This window comes from Cygnus olor, chromosome 16, assembly GCF_009769625.2.
Source record: "Cygnus olor isolate bCygOlo1 chromosome 16, bCygOlo1.pri.v2, whole genome shotgun sequence".
In the NCBI taxonomy this organism is placed as follows: Eukaryota; Metazoa; Chordata; class Aves; order Anseriformes; family Anatidae; genus Cygnus; species Cygnus olor.
Window position 1 is genome coordinate 5,414,557 of NC_049184.1, and position 18,248 is coordinate 5,432,804.

The window sequence follows — 18,248 nt, forward strand, 5'->3', positions numbered from 1 at the left end:
CTGTGGTGCTTCTGGTGCTTTGCTGCTGCGGGTGGGACTTGGGAAGGAACATCCCCGGTTTTGGCAAGTTCAGCATCTGTGTTTACCCACACCTGCCTTCTGAGCTCCCCTGATCCTCAGCTCCATGGGGCTGCAGGCTCAACTCTCCACCATCCTTTCACCTGCCTTTATCTCCACTGAAGTCCTCAGACACTCACTTCAGCCTGGACTTCACTTTAAGCATCTGAGCAGTTGCCTTGATATAATTAGGGCTATCTGGGTGCCTGGGGGGAAGCAGACGCTGAAGCACTTTGGATGGAGGTATGGAAGCTCATGCATTTCAACCGAGCTGCAAAATAGGTTGTATGGGGGCACCTGGGCTGCCAGCCCCGTTGCTCATCCCAGTAGCTGTGGGTGTAAGCTGAGCCTGTGATTGTGACCTCTGCCCGCTGCTGAAGGCTGAATGTCCCACGGGCTGTTGTTTGCGCTGCGCTGACACGTGTCTGCGTGAGATTGTGTGACCACCTTGTCCCTTGGGAGAGCCATTCAAGGTCACCAGCTGCTCTCTTGCGGCACCCGAGGTGGCACATCTGCCTGCTGGGGTCCGGCTGTGCCTGGGGGCTTGGCCTCTGCGTCCCCATCCTGGCATCACGGGAAGATGCAGAGAGGGAAAAGTGAGACCAAGCAGGTGCAGGCTTAGGTTTTACTGGGCGTGAGCTGGAGGTACAAGGGGCTTCTGGAGAGAGTCCAGACGTAGGACCGCAGAGATGGGGAAGGGGCTGGGGCACCTCTCCTGGCAGAGAGCTAAGAGCGGGGACTTCTCAGCATGGAAGAGAGGAGGCTCGGGGCGATCTCACCGCTGTCTGTAACTGCCCGAAGGGAGCGTGTGGAGGGGATGGGGCCAGGATCCACTCAGCGGTGCCCGGGCCAGGCGTGGAGGCAGTGGCTGCTGCTGGATTTGCATGGGCAGTGTTACCTGACCTTCCTGTGCAGCCGGGGCGACCCAAGGTGGTAATTTACCATCCGAGTGCCAATCCGAACAGCTGAGATATTTTGCATTTTTTAATGGTTCTCTACTGTGCCTGAATTAACAGGAAAATGGACTGAAACTAAAGTGAGGCAATTGAAGGCAGAGAATGACAAATTGGCTTTAGAGCGTGGCAGCGATGCACACTGTCAGGGTTCACACACTGACCTTTATCTAAACAGAACTGTATGTAACAGATAAGAATATTTAACAATAATTAATGTCACATCATCGCAGAGAACAAAACGACTACATCAAACAGGCAAGAAATCCACTGCAAATTACTCAAAAGGGAAATGTCAGCTTCTTCATATCTGCAACCTGCCTTGTGCTGATGGTGCTGGAATGAGAAGGGAGGGCATGCGAGTAAAAAAGCTATTAAAATGATTTAAGGAGTGGATAATATATATATAAATGAGCGAGAAAGGCAGAATGGAGCAGAACAACAGCCAGCCTGCTGGACCGGACTTGTGGAAAATCAAACACTAAACTGAGCTGATAATTGGGTGCAGGGATAAATGTGTGTAAGCCAATTATCTCCACTGCTGGGGTTTTGACGGGTGGCTGAGGTTTCCCTTTCCTTTCCCCGCCGTCTCCGCGGGCTCCTGCTGCGCTGTGCTTCGGCAGCACCTCTTGCACGGGTAGGATCTAGCTGCTTGGGCTTTGTATTCGGGAGAATCACCGCTGGCAGTGGATGCTGAGATGATTTTCATTCTGTTGCCAAAGTGGGGCTGTCCCATGAGGTGTGGGGAGGGCAGCGGGGCTGGAGCATGGGCCCCACGTGCGTTGCTGGCTGCAGCAGGCAGTGCCAGTGCTGGGTGAGGGCTGGCGAGCATGGCTGGAGCTCTGGGGCTGCAGGGGTCCGTGCCACAGACCAGGGGGTGTTCTTATTTTCATTTTTAAGAAATTATAATAATATGGAGGCTTTTAAAGTTATTTTTGCTTTCCCTGGGACTGCGTGCGCTGGATGCTGTTACCGCTCCGTGCGTGCAGATGCAGCGGAGCAGCTTGGAAGCTTTCCATTCAGCCACTTGGTTCAGAGCCCGGTGCCGTCCCGGTGGTGGGGTCCCCCTGGGGACCAGCCCTGCTCGCAGAAGCAGCTCTGTGTGCCCAGCCCTGCAGCCTGGAAAAGCCTCAGGGTGGTCCTGGGGCACAGATGTGGTCCACAACAGTGGCGATGCCATCGGGTTGGTTTTCTGGGAGAAAGAGGCGGTGGAGTGCTTGCACAGAGCAGTCCCCAGCCTCACGGCAAGCGCTCTCCTTCCCACCCCGCGTCCCTCCCGCTGGACCCGATGCACCAGGCATTAGGGGAGGTGCAACGATGCAGCCTCCTGGGTGAACAAGAGCTTGCAAAGGTCAGTTGGGCAATTGCAAAAGTCTCTTTACAAGCAGGGTCCGCAGGCCTGCAGAGGAATGAGACCAAAGTTTTGTCTCTTTCGCTGACCCCAGCAGCCCCTCCAAGGGGTGGGGGGACCCCACTGCTCCACCAGCTTTCCTGCATGCCTGCAAAACCTGAGCCACTGCAGAGGTATCGGCCTCTCCTTGTGCCATGCAGCTGCTCCTCCTTGGAAATATTTATCGCCAAGAAATGATGGCAGGTGATGGGAGAAGATCCTGGAGCTGAGCCTGCACAAATCTCATAAAAATCTCAGACCTAGACATGATGTGTTACAGTCGTCCTTGGCTTCATTCCTCTAAAGCTGGTGGTGATGCAAGGGAAAAAATATCCCCCTTTATTCTAACAGGGCCCTTGTGCCCATTATAATAAACTATTTCCTAAACAAAAATTAATTTATCTGCATGACCAATTGTGGGAAGTGCTGTTAGCCTCAGTTAGTAGAGATGAGGTTGAAACACAGAGCTGGAGCCCAAGGTCAAGCAGGACAGCTGGGGAGGAGCCGGGAACTGATCCTGGGTCTCCTGGATTCCTCGCTGGTACCGTAAAGGCCAGTCCTCCCTGCAATGCCATGCCCAACCTGCAGTCCTGCTGGCCACCAGTCAGTTTTGTTGTCAGCATTTTCCTGGTGGGAGGAGGCAGCAAGGTGCCTCTGGATTAGCAAGGTTGTGAAAAATAGCTTTCCAGCTGGCCTGGTGACCTTCTGGCAGCAGGAGAGAATTTATAGGCAGAAGATGGAGATGTGATTTGAAATTAGCAGCAGTGGGGAGCTGTGCCTTTACTTCTTGAAGTGGAGCAGGAAAACTGACTTGTCCCTGATCCCATCCTGGGCTGAGAAATGGTTTTGGGCTTCATGTCTCCATTACAGAAAGCACTCAGCATCTCCCCTTGCTTTCCTGCAAAGCAGCCACGGTGCAAAGCTGGGCTCTGCTGATGCAGTCACTGAGAGCATCTGATATGCTCAGCTGCTGAGCAAACCTAGCCCAAGGCTGGGCGAGCAGATAAGTTCCAATTAGGGGATCTGAATATTGATTCACTGGGGAGAAGATATGACATTAAAGGATCACTGGAAGACTAAAACCACACCGGTGTATTGCTTAAAATGAAAGGCAGTGAATTTGCATCAGTGTGGGGCAGGACTTCAAAAATGAGGGGCAGCTACTAATTAGAGTGCATTAGTTAATATCGTTCACCCCTATTTTATCTCCCATGGCCAGAGATACAGAAATGGCACTTGTTAGAGAAATAGTATTTAGCTCCAGAGTGTTACCGATACCATCCAGAATGACACAAAGGCCTTTGAGAGATCTTGCATTTCAGTCATTCCTTTTTTCAGGAGACACGCCGTCGTGTAAAACCAACCCAGCCAACAACCCGGGAGCCTGGAAACACAGCTCCGAGCTGAACCAGGCTGCGGTGGTTTTGAAGTCAAATGGTTGAGCTCGTCCACGTTTTCTGCCTGTCTTAGCACTTGGGTGTCACTTTTTCAGTGGCAGGTATTGAAAGTACCTTGGCGGGCAGCTGGGTGCCACAAGCACCATCGTTACGGCAGAGCAGAGCTGGGGCACAGGCAGGTCCAAGCCCCCAGCCCTCATGCAAAGCCCGTGCTGGAGCACGCCTCGGAGCGGAGGGGCACATGTGGCACGTCTGACTTTGGGCATCCTCAGACTGAAAGCCTCAGTGGTGGAGGCTGTTCCGTGAAGGCTTGAGCCAAACAAGCTGCCCTAAACCCCCAGACTCTCTGTCAGTACAAGAGGTGAACTCCAGGTCTCCTTGAAGCCCCCTATAACCGTCCTGTGTTAACAGAACCCGCAGTGAGCAGCATCACCTGTCTTCCGAGCTCTCCTTATTCCTCCTTGCTTCTGCTCTCTGCACAAGGTCGACTTGTATCCTCAATAGTGACTTGACAAGAGCGTTTCATCACTTTTTTCCCTACTCCTGGAGCGTGAAGGAAGGGTTTGGGCAACCTGAGGGAAAGCAGAGCCCTCTCCCACCTGACTCGATTCCCAGGGCAGTTTCCGCGCCCTGGGGTCACTCCTGCGGCTGTGTGCTGCGGTGCAACCTGCGAGCAGGAGGGGGTGCATCAAACCCTGCCAGACACTTCATCCATCAGGGCATGGGGAAGCAAAGTGATGCCCGGCGAGGAAGAAGCAGGAGCAGCAGCTTCAGTGTTAGCACCTCGGTGTGAGGTGAAGGCTGTGCTGGGGTACCTCTGCTCGCCTGCCCTCTGTGCCATCGCTAGCCCTGCACCACGAGGTTTTGGCAAGGGCTGGTGCTGCCCGAGGGTAACGTCCTGAAGTTGGCTCCTCTTCTTTTCAAACCACTTGGGTTCACAAATTTGTCATTTCTTCTATCCCATATCAAAAGGAATTTTATCTGAGGAAAAAAAAAAAAGAAAGAAAAGAGAAAAGGAGTTTTCAGGTCACACCATCTGATTCTTGCTGCTGGTGTCAACCTTTTTATGTGCATCCAGAGCCCGTGCCATTTCACACCTGCTCCGTGCTTGTTTTTAAATGACACATAATGATGATAGGCAGTGTAAAGATGAAGCTTCATCCCCAATTAAATTGCATTTTCTGTCTTTTCATTTCCTGCCCCAGTTGAGGAGGAAACCCCTGGAGAGCAAGATCTTTAAGTTTAATGAAGTAGGAGGTGCCTGCAAAACTAAAGGTGATCTTGTTTGTAAGAAGAAGATCGGTGCTGTTATAGAATGTTTCGAGAATATTGTGCTTCTGTGTGATACCCCAGGGAGTGTTTCAGGTTATTGGAAATGCAGATGTAGGAATTTCAGGTCATCGGGTGAGAGCGTTCAGCCTGTGACAGCTGCTGCTCAGAGCTGCCAACAGCCCCCGTTCTGCGTGGGGCTGGACCTTCTTCACTGTCTCTGGAGATCCCAGTTGATCCCACTGGTGCCAGTGCAGTGGGTCATGTTTGGCACGTGGTCTTCGCATCCCTCCAGACTTCATCCGAGCATGAAGTGGGGATGCGATCGGGGTGCTGGGGTGAGGTTCTCCATGCCCTCTGATTCCAGCCCCACCGCTTCTCTCTGCAAGTTCCCTTTGCTTCTTTATCAAAATTCAGCCCACTGTGGTGAATCCCCTGCCCTGAAGATGAGTTCTTGGTTTTGTAAGGGTCTATGATATATCTTAGTCAGTATCTATGCTATTTCATCCTTTATTCCTTCCCCCAACTTCCTCTGAATGCCATCCAGTACTGGTGATTTATTACCCTTCAGCGCGTTTTGCTTTTTGTTGGAGAATTTATATTTAATTTTTATGCCCGTTATCATTCAGGGAGAGAAGGGAAATGGTTTGGGAGCCGAGAGTGAAAATAAAACAGCACATTTTGGTGCAGTTACTTAGTTTGAAAGATGTTGTTGTATGTTGGCGGGGTATTTACCTCCTTCCTCCTTTTCCATCATGGGTTGAAGTGATTCTAGAAAAATCACAGGATGCTGCACTGCACTGCACAGGTGGACTCCAGCATTGCAAAGGCTGGAGCCTGCTGCTCCTCCTGCCCGAGTTCATTAGGGCTCATGCAGTAAAGAAGGAGTTAGAATAAGAGCAGGACTGTTTGGTCTTCAAAGTAGCTGTGCATGGAGAAACGAGGAGTTACGGAGCAACAGAGGGGGACTTCCTTTTCTTAGCCCCCATGACCTTGCTAGTGGTGAGATTCTTCTGTGCCACCTCCTGTACACCTTCCATCTGAGGTTAATTTCGTAGAGCTCATCTGAGTCAAACTTCACATCCTAAGGAGCACAGAGATAAGTAATTTGGCCCTTGGTCTCACGGCAACACCAGCGCATGGTGCCAATACCACAACTAAGTGCTTCTGATGCTCTTTGCACAGTGTCCCTCTGCTCCTCATAATTCTGTAATTCCTCCCTCCAGCCCCCACTGAAAAAAACATTGTTTTTTTCTTATCAAAAGTGGAAGATTTTAGGAGCAAGATAAAACTCTTTTGCCTGAGCCAAGGGACCTGGGTGAGTTTGCGAGGAGGATGGGGGAAGGCATTTAGAAGTTCATCCAGATGTCTGGTAAAAATTCTGCTCCTTCTTCCTTATTGGGATTTGCTCCTGTAATCCTCTGTTTGCCACATCCCCAGCGTCACTGAGAGTTTTGATGTTCAGGGCTCTGCTCCCACCCAGTATGACTCCAAATTTCTCTTATTCATTCCTCTCTTCTACATCTCTCTTGCACGAATGCCCATTCTCGTGGTACCTCTGAACTCATTGAGTACTGAGAGATGCAACCAGATCTCGAGAGGTCCAATAAACCTGGTTGATGGGTCTATTGAAACGGAGGGGAACTGAGGAAACAGCACTGTCAAGTTCATCAGCTTGGACTCTTTATCGGGTTCTTGGTTGACAGCAAAAGTGGCCCCAAGGCCACTTGGTTTTAGCCTGTGTCACTGTGGTGGCTTCTTCATGCAGAGCTTTGAATCCCCGTGCACGAGGGGTTGTCCCTTCAGCTGACTGCCAGAGCGCTGAGACTTCTGCTGCGAAAGCCGCCGTTTCGTCACTGATCAACGCACTGAGTTGTCCTTGGTGGTGGTTTAAGCCCAGCGGTTCATTTCTCTGTCTCCTTGGTACTTTTTCTGTTTTAATTAAAAGCTTCACTCCAGTTTGACCTTCTGCAGCGCTGTGGCATATCTGAGGCTGAAGTGAGCCTCTAATTACGGGGGGCCGCTGGTGGTGGCTGGCTGGCTGCACTCACCGCTCACCCTGCTGTTAGCCACGGCTGGCAGATCCCTGCCTGCTGCTCCCCGTCAGAGCAGGCAGCCCAGGTGCCAAGTATTTCACAGAGCAGAGTGTAAAAGCACTGCTCCATCAGTGAGAGCCCTGGGAACTCATTCAGGAGACATTGCTGGGAATCATCACTGACTTCAGGCGGGTGGAGAAGGAGGAGCAGGAACCTCACCTTGCTCTGTTGCCTGTTTGTACATTGTCAGCTAGCCCAGGCTGATTTGAAGGAATTGGTTCCAATTACTGGACTCGTTAATGGTTTAGGACTCGGAGTATGGGGTCTGGGTCCAGTTCCTGAACGCTCGGGACTGTTTGGGCTGCGAGCTCAGAGACGCGGCCGCTGCCTGGGGGCCGGAGAGCAGGGGGATGTCTCGCTGCACCCCGGCTGTTTGACCTCAGCTCCTGGGTCCTCGCCCAGGACTTGCGGAGCTGAGGCCGTGTTTGATGGGCAGCTGGTTGCAGAGGAGGGGTGTTTTGGTGGAATCTGGATCCCACCACTGAAAAAGCAGTCAGCCCACTTTTGGGATGAGCAGTCATCTCCACTGTCTTGGCCACAGCCTTCCCAGCGAGCAGAGCCACTTGCTGGGCCGACAGTGCCGATGGTGCTGCACCAGCAGCGTGCTGAGCGGGCACTTGGTGTTGCCCAATATAACAAATGCCATGGATAATCCTGTAGCTTCCAGTTCTGAATCGTAACTCCCTGGGTTAGTTTCTGCCTCCCAGGCTTCTCAAGGTGACAAAGCAGCGCGTTGCACAGTCCAACCGGGTATCCCAGCCTGTGGGAGAAAAGGGAAGGCACACTAGCTGCAGCCCTGGAAGGTGTCCTGGCAGTTCAAATGGAACCCAGAGGAACTGGCTTAAAGGAGAGCATTTCAGTTCAATGAACAAAATGTTTGCTTTACTGTGAAATATTTAATTTTGAAGAAACCCTCTTTTCCCTTAACAAATCCCAGCCATCGTGACTGAAAATTCCCGTCCTCTATCCATCAGGTACCTCGTTCTCTGCAAGCACATACACGATGTAGCAGGTTTTGTGGGATTTCCCGAGCTTGAGCCAATCTGAAGCAAGCTATCCCAAGTATTCAGCCCTGCAAACACAACTGCCTCTGTCTCCGGCTTTGAGCCCCTTGCTAAGCAGCTCAGAGTCTTAAGTCCAAAGGTCTTGGGTCTGATCCGTGCAGACAACCAGCCAGAGGCTTATCTTTCCAATGCGGCATACCCTCCTCTGCTGTGGATTAGAAAGTACTGGATTATCTGCTTGCCACAACCGGTAGAAAACTGTGTGTCCTGCTTCTTGTAGGGCGAAGCTGAGACCATAGAGGGGTGCTGCGCCTGCTCCCAGACCTGGTGACGGGAAGGACTAACAAACACAAGTGCCCACACCATTCCCGGTGAGTAGCTGCGTCCTGCGTTACACGCGGAGGTGGTGAGCGGTACGGGAGCGCCCTGCCATTAGTTCCTGCTGCTGCTCTGCAAGGAGAGGCTCACCACAAGCCTCTATGGACACCTGGCTTCGTATGCCAGCTGGTCCAAGTGGGTTTTGCTCTGCAGTCAGGCTGAAGGCGTTCCTTTTGAGCCTGCTGGGTGCGTGCTCGTCCTGGCCTGGTGCAAGCATTCAGGGGGTCGGAGGCTGATGGCTGTGGTGAGGACCTGCTGCTCCCCCCTGTGCTACTGGCACTAGAGGCGAGAGTGCCTTCATCATGCCTGGATGCGCGGATAGTGATGGTTCGGATGTGGTGGGGTTCAGCACGTTTTAATTCCTGATTCTGCCGTGTCAGGGCTTGGGAAGATGAAAGCCGAGCCCCAGTCTGTGGTATTTCCAGGGTAAGGCAGAAGAGCGCGGCTGTGACGGACACATGGGAGGGCGTGAGGAAAGCACTGAGGTGGCACTCAAACAGCTCTGGTCCAAGGGCAGCCAGGACACAGGCTTCTGTGCCCCCCAGGCAGGCTGGGCTGAAAGCACCTCATGGAAGAAGAGGTTTTGTGGAGGGATGGAAGAGGGTTTGGGGATCAGTGATGCTGTGCCCTAAGTATTGGGAATGCTGCTCCAGGAAGCGCTGGTGTGATTAGAAACTCATTGTGCTTGCCGAGCAACTGAAGTCAGCGTAGTCCTGAGCTGGGAGATCTCTTGCTGTGTTTGTGGGAGTTCTGTTTCACTGAGCACACAGTAAAAGGGCTCCAGCTGAATAAAAACTGGAGTTTGCTTCAGCAGAGACTGAACGAAGATTTCAGGACTTACTGGAAGCAATTGTACAATGCACAATGCATGATACGAGCATGAGGTAGTGAAATGTTTTCAGCAATGGACTTTCCCCTCCAGTTCCCAGGCAGATAAAAGCAGCTCCTCAGTTTCTAGTTCTGCTGGGCTTGCAGCCATGGTGTAACACATTTGTTTTAATTGGTAGCATGGTTGAGTTTTTCTTTGGAAACTTAACATAGGAGAGAGAAAAAATAAATGTTATCAGGTGGAACCTCCTGCCATATGGGTAAGAGCTCTGCTGTTGCTTGGTGGACACCAAGGGATACCACACTCAGGTTTACACCTTTTATCTTATTTGGAAATCTGATAGATGACACTCCAAAATAACAGAGGGCTACCCCTGATTCACCTGAATGTTTTCAAACCAAAACCAGGATGTTGAAGGAGAAGGGGAATTTGGCTTTGTTTACGATTTGGCTGAAACCTCTTCTAGCTTAATATACCTCCCTTTAGTAGTAATGAAAACATCTTGTCGACTAACGAATTCTGACATGTGGATATGTTAAGCAAACAAGTGGACTAAAAGTCACCTTCTTCATGAACAAGAGAAGTACTATACCCTAATTCCAGAGACCTAGATTTAACTCAGCAAATTAAGTTATGGGATTCAGCAGCGTGGAAGAATCATAGAATCACAGAATATCCTGAGTGGGAAGAGACCCACAGGGATCAAGTCCAACTCCCAGCTCTTCAGAAATATGTCATTTTTTAACACTCAGGGCATTTTAAGAAGAGTTCTGCCAGAAGTTTTTCAAACTTTTGTTTTGGTCATTGGCATATTAAACATTACTTTCAACTATGGAGCCTTTTCCTACAGGGTATTTATTGTAGCTAGGTGCAGCTGTGCTGTCCCCTAAGCAGAAGCAAGTCTCTTTTATCTTGCATACAGAGGCTGCAGGGCTTGAGCTGCAGCACCTTCTTCAATTGGTGAGCCCTGTGCTTTCACAGGGCTTCTGAACCCTTGAATGCTGCTGGCTGATTATTTATTGCAATTATGGGGAGCTCACAGAATAAAGGTTGATTCCAGAGGGAGTTGTGAAACTGCCTATTTCTTGGGGGATATATAAAAAGCTGTGAAAATATCTGTTATTCAGGCAGCTCAAGGAGAGCATTGAGAGTAACTCTGGAGGATCAGGAGGGCTGATGAAAATGCCTATTATTTCAGCAATGCTGGGAAGATCACAGAAATACCTGTTACAGGGCTGACCCATAGAGGTTTGGAAGTGTCCCATAGCGAGAGGACACAGAGCATCCTATAAGGGTTTAGGTAGCTCAATGAAAACTGTGTGGATGAAGGTTTCTGTCTGTCGTCTCAGAAGCAGCCAGCGTCAGAGGGGTCCATCACAGTGTCTAATCACAAATAAATCCAGACTGTAATCACTTGCTCAGGTCATTTATCAGCTCCGGCAGTTCCTGTCCTCTCTGGATTAGGATGGGGCTCGGTCGCACTTTAAGCTATGATCTGGCAGTGACCTTCTTAGCACCCTGTCGGCCAAGGAAGGAAGCGATGTAACAGGTTGCTTAATTTAGAAGAGATGCTGTGGGTCGGTGGGGACTCGAAGGTGCTGGTCCCGGGTGCAGGAGACATGGGCGAGGGGCAGGCATGGCGCTGCCCTGGCTGGCGCTGCAGCACCCGCAGCGGCAGTGGCCGTGGGACATGGGGGCTGCAGTCCTAGGGGCTGTGCATGAGGCTACAAAACCCTAAACGTGGGACTGAGTTACCCTCTGTGCCTAAGATACTTCGGTCAAGGAAAAGAATAGGCTTGAGGAACTGATGTACCTCGAGTGACTATAAAGTTGTTACTCTTCCCAGAGGCTCTACAGGTGCTGTGAGCCACGAGAAGACCACCTGAGCCCATTGGGAGCAGCGATAGCGTGCAAAGCCCTGAGAGCAGGTTCAGCCACTGTCAGCTGCTGGGCCCGTTGCTTGCAGCGAGCACTTTGCAGCACTCACATTTCAGCCAGCGTGGGCAGGCGCTTCGCACCCAGCGCTGACCTGCTTTGCCCCTCGTGGGTTGTTTCCTTTTTAAAAAATTCGTATTCTTCTGCAGGCAATTAGATTACGTGATTTCTGCAGTGTGGGTTCTGAGGTGTCCTCGCATAAGGCCTTTATTTATTTTTACATTGGCAAACATGTGCAGAGGAAATTTTCGAATGCAATTGCCTTGCCAGCAGCATCCCTTTCCAACACAGGGTTACTCCAGTGGAGCCGTGCAGGTGGAGATGAAGCACGGAGTCGTTCGGAGCCGGGTCTGTTGTGCTTGGCTTCCCGAGCCCTGTTAGCGGCCCCACGTGTTTCTGACCATGGGCAGACATCTTCTGTTTGAAACCCAAGTGTCTGCAGGGATGCTGTAACCTTGGTTAGTCCACGGTGCTTTGTGTGTGTTTGGAAATCCTAAGGGAAGGGAGAAGAAACCCAAATAACTGAAAGCACCTTCAGACGATTCCCAGGAGATAAAACGAAGCATGTGGTTTGGTTTGAAAGGGAGGCAGGGATTCAGACCTGTTACCGCTGTCTCCTGCAGAGCCTGGGAGGGAGATGAGGCCCTGCTCTGCGACTGCTCTCACAGCGGGCTGGGTGAGTGTTGAGCTAGAAAAGCCGTGTTCTTGGCAGTGAAGCTATCTTTGGCTGTCATGGAAGCAGAGCTCGTCAAGAGTGGTTTTGATGGATGATTATTATTAAGGAGTTATTTCGTGGTTGCAAGCACCACGAGCACTCTCTGCAAAACGTAGATACTGCTGTTGGCCAGCACGGAATTCCCCAGGATGGAGACGTCCCCTGCCCTTGCCCCCATATCTCTTCGACCTGCGCAGAGCTGGGCTTAGCTGGCTCCGAGTAGGAACCTGAGCAGCCCTGACCACGGACTGGGTTTTCCAGCAAGACCCAAACCTGGCGTGCTGAGCTGCCAGAGGTGGGCACTGACCTTGGCTGGGGAGCTCGGTCCTCGCTTCTGCCTGCGCCAAGCTTCTGTTGCTCTGCTGGGGATGAGCAGAACATGAGAAATGCCTTCACACAGCTTAGGTGATCCGGTGCACTGCGTCTGCTGGGGGTTAAAACACCTCCCCGAGTCAGCGATTGAATGCTAGAGCTGAGGTGGTTTTCTGCGATCGACCGAAATGAGCAAGTGATCCATAGTGAGTGCTGGAGCTGAGAGCTGAGTTCTCTGCAAATCTCAAACTTATCAAAATAACACGTCAATGTAAATTATCTGATTTGGGAGGCAAGGGGGTGTTGTTTTTTAATTCTGGGATTTGCTGTTCGAAATTATCTTTGCTTCTCAGAGCTTCTTCACGCTTGAAGGTTAATTCAGACTGAGGTAGTGCATGAATCAAAAATGTAAAATCTTTTCCCGAGTAACTGCTTGTGTAAGCACCAGCTGACAGATGATGACACGAGTCACTTCTACGGCCAAGGGTAGCTCCCATGCTGAAAGTTCAGGCACAAATGCTTGCAGAATGAAACTTTAAAGGTTTCTAAGCTTTGAGTGATCGGTCACAGACGTGTCCCCCAGCTGCGGATAGGCGTTCATTGAACTTTGCAGAGCCCAAGGAAGTGCTCACAGGCTTGGCACGGGGAGGTTGTATTTACTGACACCCTGGCTTCTTAGAGAAACAAGCTGATAGCCAGAAGGACTGAGGACAGGTTCTTCTCACCTGTGTCTGAACCACCAGGTCCCAGCCATCTTGGCTTGTTTCTCCTTCACCCAGGAGGCATTTTCTCCCTCTCCTGGCAACAGCCAGTTGCCGTCCACTCAAGGATTATTATATGTTATAAGATAAGCCAGAGATAAGCCAGGGAACAGGATTTAATACCAGATGAAGACAGGTTCAAGTCTATGCCTCACAGTTCAAGTTCTCCACCGTAATTTTCCCAAGTTCCCTGCCCAGTCAGCTGTGCTTAATCCTTCAAAGGTATCCAGTAACCTTTGAGGGTCTGGGCCTGAATTTCTCAATTCTAAACCTTTACAAGGGAATATTTTTTCTGCTCCAGCTTCATCTGCTGTTGTACCTGTGAACACATTACCCCATGCAGTGCTCAGACTCTGGGCTCAGACCAGGTGCAGTTTTCTGGCTGCCCCTTTGAGTACCAGAGCTGGAAGGGGAGTCAGAAAGTAGAAGGCAAGGGGATGCCTTAAAATGAAAACCTGAAAATAAATCTCTTTTTGTACATCTTTTCTTGGCTTCCCCTTGCAAGGCTGTATCGGCGTGCGCTTGATGGGATGTGATGGCTCTGACCTTGTCAGATGCATCAAACATGACGTGAGCGTGGATTTTCTTAAAAAGAGAAATAAGAGTTAGCAAGAAATGCAGAGAAGACAAACAAACAGATGGCTGCATCCTTCATCAATAGAAATCTGGGCCTGGGATTTGCTTTCAGCGAGGTTTGAATTGGGGATTTTAGGAAATTAGCCAAAATGTCACTTATTTTACCACCCCCCTTATGTAGCATTTCATCTTCTTGCACGTTTCCCCTGTGAGGCAGTGACCTTTCGCAGGCTGCGGTGACACAGAGAAGTGGCACTGATGTGGGGGACCTCGTGCTACTGGTGCTGGGCTCCTGTCCCCTGCGTGCAGTGACAGCCAGCGAACGCTCGGTGCTGCGCGTCCCCGCGCCGATGGTCCATGTCTTGGAAAGGGCAGTTTTCTTCCACAGTTCTGGGGTGAGGGGGGAGATTTCTTCCTGGGGTTAGAAGTTGCACTAAAAAAACAGGGTCAGAGGGTCAGTGAGGGTGGCCTGTCCAGCCCTTGGGGGACAGGTCTGTGTCCTTGGTGGGTGAGCTCTGCAGCGACAAGCTCTGCCACAGGCTATTCCTGCTGACTTCAGAGCAGAGGGACAAACAGGTACCATGTCAGCTTTGGTCTTCTGCTTGCCCGTTCTTTCTGGAGCAACAGGGGAAAGCCTGGTAATCAAACCCTCGTTTGTTCTTCGGCATCTGTCCCTACAACCTTGGCTTTGCTTTCTGGCAAGGCACAGGTCTCACACACACATCCCATTGACCTCCCTTGGGTTATCTCCTCCTCCAGATGAAACAACCCCACCTGCAGACTGTGACTGATGGTTGAACACATGCCTGTGTTGCATCAAGCCCCAGACTGAATACAGTTGGGTTTTGGGGTTCCCCATGCCATGGCATGATAGCTTGCAGCAAGTATTAGGAATTGCTTAGCTGGAAGTATTAGGAATTGCTCATCTCAGCGCGTGTTCGTGGGAAGATACAGGCACTATTCTTGAATTTCTTCTAATTCAGATAGAATTGGGAAATAACACAGACTTGTGTGGATCCTCTTGAATAACATTTCTTTTTGAAAGTGCTGCAGAGGAGCAGCAGGTCAGGAGGGCAGACTCACGCCTCTGGAGCTGGATTGAACCATGCACAGTCTAAGTGGAAGGTGACACACACCACACCGCTGAACAGTGACTCCTTGTAGCTAGGAGGGTTGCTAATTACAGGAATTAGTGTTTTAAAGGGCATAAGTTTAAAACAGAGGTGTAGTCAGAGAAGTAACATTGGAAGGGGACGTTTTCCTCCTCAGATCTGCCTCCCACATGAGTTCAGGGATGTCTTGCTGCAGTACGGGTCTGGGGGAAGCACTGCAAGCGGTGTCCCCGCGTGACCTGCAGCTGCTGAGCAAGCTCCCACATCCCAGGTGAGCCGCAGGGATGCTGTGCTGGTGCCTGCCCTGCACTGTGGCGTTAATTTAAAGCACTGCGAAGTTGGGGGCCAGCTGCTGGGCTGCAAAACCTCCCCCTGCGACAACCCAGAGGCTCTCCGTCATCTGCTTGTGCCTTCATATATGAGAATAAGGCAGCTATTGTTGTTGTCAAGTGATGAAATTCCCCTGGGTCACAGTAGCAAATCCTGAAGGGGGTGTTGAAGGCGCAGGGAGAAGACTCAGAGGGTCTATGTTTGCATTCTGGATTTGTGCATTTTAAGAAATGCACACAAAAAGGGGACGGGTGGTGTCTGGTGGGGATGCTGAGTGGGGTCAGGTCCAGTGCAGGCTCCCTGGGGTATCAGCATCCCACAGTGCCCATCTCAGCCCAATGCTGGCCTGTGATTACACCACAACTATTTCCTTGATCCGAGCCTTACTGCTCTGTGTGGCTCTGCTCTGGTGTGTTAAAAGGGACTGGGAATACACCCTTTGCCTTGTCTCTCTGCACTACGACGTCCCTGAGAAGTTACCTGCTTCCTATTATCTGTCAGGTAAAACGCACCATCAATTTAGCTATTTATAATCCAGCTTAACCAGAAGCCAAAGACAAGTTTGTGAGGGTGGAGAGAGGTCAGGGAACTCACTTAGCTTTCTGCAGTGTTATTAATTATCCATGGCTTTTTGTCCTACTTCCCTTCCGAGTGCTCGCTGAGACACGTGGGGGCCTGCTGCCACCGGCTGAGCCGCGGTGCTGCTCCTTGTCCAACTTCAGCTGCCACCATCAGTGCGTTGATCTTGCTCTTTGAAAATAATCTGCCTTTTTTTTTTTTTTTTTTTTTAATTTGCCTCTCATAGCTTTGGATGTCGTTATTATTTCTTCTCCCCTCCTCTGGCACGTGTACCTTTTGCTTAAGATCTCAACCTTCCCCAGGCACCAGGCACCAGGGCAGACCATTCATTTCGAAGGAGGCTGATTTAAAGACGAGATGAGATCCAGGCTTGCCCAATTTGTTCTTTTCCTCTGTGACTTGAAGGGCCTGAAAATACCCGCACAATTATTTCCCATCTCCACACATGCCCCTAGATGCTTTTCTAAAAACTGCCCCCCTACTCCTTCTGAGAAAAGCGAGGTGCCATGTGCAGTGCGGTGGCAACTGAGAGCCCTCTGGTGAAATATTGCTTTAGGGGGCTATCTTGGCCAAAATATTCCATCTTGCAATGCCTCATCCCACGGGCAGCCCCTGTGCAGTCTCCTTTGGGAGCACAGGGGTGGATGGAGACCACTTGCAGGCAGGTGAGGGGAGTGCACAAGCCGAGGAGTGAGGCTCGGTGTACCAGCACCCCAGCACCGGCCATGCTGTCTCCTTTTGGAAGATGCTTACTTTCTTCTTCAATGGTTTTGTGCTTCTCATCCTCTTAAAAACGCATCTGCATTGTTTATCTGGCTGTTGAACGTGGTCACAGCCTTTACAGCCTCTGCCTTGGTTCTTATTACACTTTCCAAAGCCTCTTCATTCCCTGGGTTCTCTAATCTTTCCACCAACACCCATGTTTTATGCTTTGGTTATGCCTCCCTTCCTTTTAATTAATTTTTCACACTACCTTGCTCGTCCCTGTTGCCCTCTTTTGTTTAATTTATTGTTCACTAGCCATCATAACCCCTGGGCAAGCCTTTAATTTATCTCTTCCTGCGTCCCATCGCCCCCCTCTGTCCTTTCCCTTTATTGATTTCTCCAGCTTGATTTCACCCTGTGCTTGCCAGCATCATCTCCTGCTCTTCTCTCCCCCCCCAAAAAAAATTGCTCGGCTGAATTTCTCCCCCCATTAGCGACCTTGCTTCCTTGTCAGCACTATCCCAACAGGGCTGAGCCTGCTCTTTGGTAGGTCCCCACCTTGCTCACAGTTATTTTTCACCCTGTCCTCCACATGGAATTAACTAACCGTAATTTCCATCCAAATTGCCGTAAGGAAATGGTCCTTCTCCTACAAGCCTCTGCCAAACCGAGGAGCCTTGGTGGCCGCCACCCAGCACAGCATCTCTGCTGAGCACGGAGGCAGCCTGGGGGCAAAGAAGAACTCCCCGGGGGCAGATGCCACCAGGTTTCAGCTCTGGCCAAGGGCAGAGGTTGGCACTCTTAGGGGCTCTTTGTTCCTGCCATTATCACGGTGCTGACGAAGTGTTCCTTGTCGTGGAGAGGCCTGGGCTGCCCGCCGCCCAGCTGTCCCTCTGGTCTGAAGCTGTTGCCAGTCTGTATTTAAGTGGTGAGGAAGGGGAGAGGGAATAAAAGACCCTTCGCTGCTCCAGCTGCCCCCTGCCAGCCACAGCCCAGATCGCAGGAACTGGGTGTGCATGGGCTGGGACAGGGAACCTTCAACTTGGCTTTCTGTTGGGAAGAACTCATGTATGATCTTATGTATGATCTGTAACTAAATGGCCCATCTGCCTACAGACCAGCTCCTTCCATTACCACAACGGGTTTGGAAAACAGTTACTGCGGGTACACGGGTTATTTTGTCATCTGTAGCTGTGTGATCTGCAGTCAGAGCCCAGGAGCAGGAGAGGGACGGTGGCAGGAACCATGGTTTTAAGATCTAGAACAAGCATAAGATATAGGCATGCTGTGGCTCAAAACTGTGATAATGTACCCACATTTCTAGAGCTGTCCACACAAGAGAACAGTCTGTTTAGAGTCTTGCTCGCATACGTGGTGTCTGTCTGCATGAACACTGAGCTGGTCGTGTCCGATGAAGGGCCAGAGCAAAGCAAGGAGGATTTGATGCTCTGTACAAAGGATGTGTTTGGATGTACCACCTCCTGTCTCCCGGCTATGGGGTCGGTAAGAGCAGATGTCGAAGTAATGAGGTGGGTACTGAGGAGTCTGCAGGGTTGCTCTCCCGTCCCTGTGTAGTGCTGTTAAATTGCAGGGCAGCAACGCTGATGCACGGGTTATCACCTGCTTGCTTTTCGTGAAGAAGAAAGCTCAGAACAGGAATACCTGCACTGAGAGATCAGGCCAAGAAAGTAAAAACCTCTGGAGAAGGGTGGTCCTGAACACGTCTGCCCCAGGGACAGCAGAGCCTTGGCAAAGGACGGTCCCCATGAAGGTCTCTGCCCTGAGACACTAGTTGAATGCGATTGAATTGATGGGTCGGTTGTAAATACTTCTAATTCTGTGGTGAGGTG

The 18,248-nt window shown here is 50.8% G+C and overlaps 1 protein-coding gene across 5 annotated transcripts in view; it reads left to right on the top strand.

The window, feature by feature from the left end:
- The window catches only part of RALY (RALY heterogeneous nuclear ribonucleoprotein), a 120,623-nt gene that overhangs the window by 36,067 nt on the left and 66,308 nt on the right, over positions 1–18,248 (top strand). For 4 of the 5 annotated variants that reach the window (XM_040575373.1, XM_040575374.1, XM_040575375.1 and 1 more), the window contains exon 2: positions 8,447–8,537. The exons of the other annotated variant lie outside the window; for it this stretch is intronic. The gene's annotated coding sequence lies outside the window, so the exon portion shown is untranslated. The remainder of the gene's footprint in view (positions 1–8,446; positions 8,538–18,248) is intronic. 5 annotated transcript variants of the gene reach the window in all.